The following is a 3,986-nucleotide window of genomic DNA, read 5'->3' as shown; positions in this document are numbered from 1 at the left end:
AAAGAACAGTTCGCTGTGGAGACCAGACATGACAAAGGGAAAAGGGGCTGGGCTGGGGCTGCCAAATTGTGGGAAAGTTAGGAAATATGTGGGGGAAACTAATGGGAGATAAAGGTTATTTTAGTAGGTTTGTTTGCACAGATTCATCGTGGTGTCAACTTTTCATGTCTGGAGATAAGAATGTTCTCTTCTTCCTGGTGCAGGGAGAGCACTTTTCTCATTTGAAATTGTATGTCCTGCTTTTAGGTAGAAAGAGGGAGGTCAGAGACCCTTTCTTGCACCTGCTATTCCTCAAGTGTATGCAGCTCAAAATAATCCATATAGCAGGATGGCATATTTGGGGGTGGCATGTTCTGATCCCCTTCAGAGTGTAGGGTTTTTTTCCCGAAAATCACCACCAATACATTTATTTGAGGGAGAAAAGGTCAAGTCTTATTAGGAACTTTTAAACTGGGTAGGACTAGAGACCCTGATCTGCCTAACTTCTGGGTGTTCACAGCTGCACGGGTGACCAGGTCCTGCACATGAGGCAACACCATGAAACTGATGAAGGGGGGACACGTTCTGAGCAGTCACACGATGTCCCATTCAGAAGGTGCTGCCTTCTTCTTATCAGAAAAGTAGTGCTGAGAAAAATGAAAGCAGAACCTAGCCAGGACTTCCTAGCATGTGCCCAGACATGATGGTGGCCTCCTGAAAGGGGATCACACCCTATTTACAAAGTAGGAGAGAGATGCTCCCAGCTGAGCTGAAGGATGAGAGCTGGGGCCAACTCGAGGGGTGTGAATGGGGGGTGGTACCGGACCCCCTGAGTCTTTGCCCTTTTGACCTGGGCCTCCACAAGCCATTCTCTGGCCCCAGCACAAGGCAAACTCAGCAAATCTGCAATGGAAGGAGATTCTGCCCCAATTCCTCAATGCCACCCCGCTTCCTCAGGTCTAACAGTGACCAAGCCACTGGGTGTAGGCTCACTTCCACCCATCCCCTGCTTCTGTGCAGACACATGGCAAATGTGGAACCCAGAGCCCACCTGGGCTGGAGCACATCTAGGTGTTGCTGGGTTGGTCATGTAACAGGTGCCTGGAGATGATCAGGCCTCACTCACGGTGGCCAGGCTGAGATAGTGTGGGTTTATGTGTGTGTGTGTTTCTTTTCTTAAAAATTGAAGTACAGTTAATTTACAATGTTGTGTTAGTTTCAAGTGTACAGCAGAATGATTCAGTTATATATATTTGTGTATTCTTTTTCAGATTCTTTTCCATTAAAAGTTAATTCAAGATATTGAGTATATTTCCCTGTGCTATACTTTGTTCTTTGGTCTTTGTTGTTTAAGACACAGTGTTTTTTGAGGTGGTTCGGGGTACTCCAGGGCAAAGCATGATGACACCTGGTGGTGGAAAGGCAGGCTGGAGCCATGGAAAGGCTTGCCCTGCCCACTCACGTCCTTCCAGCAGTGGATCCGGATTTGAACTCTGGGGAGTGAGTGGGGAGCCCGGCCTGCAGCCATGAGATCGCCCACCAGCAGGAAGGGGTAGGTCGGCATGCCACTGCCACCCCTGTGGGGTAGCTCGGAATGGATGGCCAGGGCCTGGCTGAAGCTGTCATCCACCAGGTAGGCACTGAGGAAGTGGCCAGCAGGTTACAGCCCTGCAAGAAAACCGCATCTTCCAGGATGTGAGGGATTTAGCTGACAAAGAGTCCCAGCAGCCCCTCATCTTTGAAAATCTTCCCAATGGAGCTCAACTCTCCAGTGTACTTGGTCTCCAGTCCCACAAAATGGACCGTGCAGCTATTGAGATGACACGTAAGGGGTGACCCAATATGTGGGACATTCCCTGCATCATCATCAGGTAGGAGGTCTCCTTCACCACAGTCTTCAGAGAAGTCTTCGTGTCATCCTTGCTGGAAACCTGCTCGATATCATCCGGAGAGAAAATCTTCTTCATGCTGCCCGGGGTCATGGTGGAGAGGGCAGTGGACGTCAGCCAGCAGCTCAGGCCTCGGAACAGCCTATCTTCCCACCCACTTGCACAATGTCCTTGGCATAGGTGAAGAAGGTCGGAGGGTAGAGGACCTTCCTCCCCAGCACATTGGTCTCAATGGTGTGGGTATTGGCTTATGACCCGTCTGATGGGCAGCTCCATGTAGAGCAGCTGGTGACTGAGCTCTGTCACTCCTGCGCCCAGCACCATGAAAAGAGCTTGGTGGTGGGGTCTTGGTCTCCAGAGCCCAGGACCCCCAACGCGCTGTCCATCCTGTCGGCTGAGCGTGGCGGATGTGCGGGGATATGCAAGGAATCACGAGGTTGCACTGGGATGCTCAGGGAGGCGCGGGTATGCATGGGGGGATGTGTGGGTGGTGGGTACAGAGCCTGGCCTCGACCCTGCCTCTGTTCCAGCTCCTGCTCCTACCATCCCCAGCACTGCTGCGAGCCCACCTTATGGTTTTAATTTTGATGAAACTGGCTTCTATTAAAATTAAATGTCTTCAGGCCCTACACCTCTGAGGAGGACGTGTGGCAGGAGAGCAAACTCCAAGGTATAGGGCTTGCGAAAGAGGGTAGGTTCAAATGATGCTAAAGATTTACTTGTGCTAATAATTTTTATTAAGATTATTAGTGTATGCGTGTTAAAGTTCTATTCCAAAGTTTCTGAAGTTTTTATTGAACTGCCTCCAAACCTATATTTTCCCATAATACAGGATGCAAAATTTTTCAGTAAAATGTATTTAACGTTAGGAAGAAATGCATGTATCTGCAATTCCTAGCAAAAAGAAAGTTCTCAAAAATATTTGCTAATTGGACAGGCATTATAACTCTGAGAGTATATTCCCAGAACATTTTACCTAAGTGTCTCTTATTTATAGCTGAGCTTACCTTATCTCAGATTCCTAAAGAATTATCTACCTCGACAGTCACAATTTCTTTGTGAAATAAACCATTCCTGTTTCTCATTATGCCCTATTTATTCTCCTCCCAACATGACCTCTTAATTACGTGTGTATTTGTGTTTCCTATTAGACTGTGAGTTCTACCAGACCGGTTATCTGGTAGGCACTCCACAAACACAAATCGTTGAATGAATGAATCAGTGTTAGGTGAATATTTGTATCACTTGCCAACCTAGAATCTTAATTTCTCTTGGGAGAGATAGAAAAATGACAGGGTATATCCATCAACAGCAGGGAAGCTATTTTAAATGTCTTTCATTTACTAAGTAATACATATGGACAAATGTTTTAATATAATCCTCATAACTATATCATATCTAAGAGTACTTTTATTGCCCCCATTTCATAGATGAGGAAACTAGAACTGAGAGGGATTACACCATCCTTCCCAACATCAAACCGCCAATAAGTGTCAGAGCTGGGGCTGATACCCAGGTGGTCTGATTTCATGCCAGCTCTTAACTGGCATGCTATATTATCTCCAAATTTCAACAACATTATTTCAATGTCAGTGTTGTACAAATGTGTATGCGTGAATGCTGTGTTTCATCATAACCAAAGATGTTAAAGGACCTATAACTGAGTGACTCCAGAATATTTCCCTCATTGGATGTAACTGTCTTCAGAGTCTTCTCTTTTTTCTAGAAGGAACAGAGGACTTATTTTAACCAACCACATTCAGACTTATGAACTCATTCTGTCTAACCTGGAGTTGTAGTTTGCCATCCTCAGTAAGTCTAACCACCTGAACCACACCACCTTTTCGTGCTTAAGAAACCCAGATTCCTTGGGCTCCCTCCTCCTCAGCCATTCTATGATGCCTTCTCTGCTGTGTTTTCTCTTGCCAAGAAAATAAACTCAACAGAAACTTTCCCTTCCTCTTTCCACCTACTCCTTCTTCTTCTTCTTTTTTTTTTAATTTTTTAACATCTTTATTGGGGTATAATTGCTTTACAATGGTGTGTTAGTTTCTGCTTTATAACAAAGTGAATCAGTTATACATATACATATGTTCCCATATCTCTTCCCTCTTGCGT

General features: G+C 45.7%; 1 pseudogene; it reads right to left on the bottom strand.

Annotated features, from left to right (window-relative positions):
- Positions 1–1,300: 1,300 nt before the first annotated feature.
- On the bottom strand, positions 1,301–2,254 carry LOC132527880 (mitochondrial carrier homolog 1-like; annotated as a pseudogene).
- Positions 2,255–3,986: the final 1,732 nt, after the last annotated feature.

This window comes from Lagenorhynchus albirostris, chromosome 10 (genome assembly GCF_949774975.1).
Source record: "Lagenorhynchus albirostris chromosome 10, mLagAlb1.1, whole genome shotgun sequence".
NCBI lineage: Eukaryota > Metazoa > Chordata > Mammalia > Artiodactyla > Delphinidae > Lagenorhynchus > Lagenorhynchus albirostris.
This window is presented reverse-complemented; position numbering and strand designations above follow the sequence as displayed.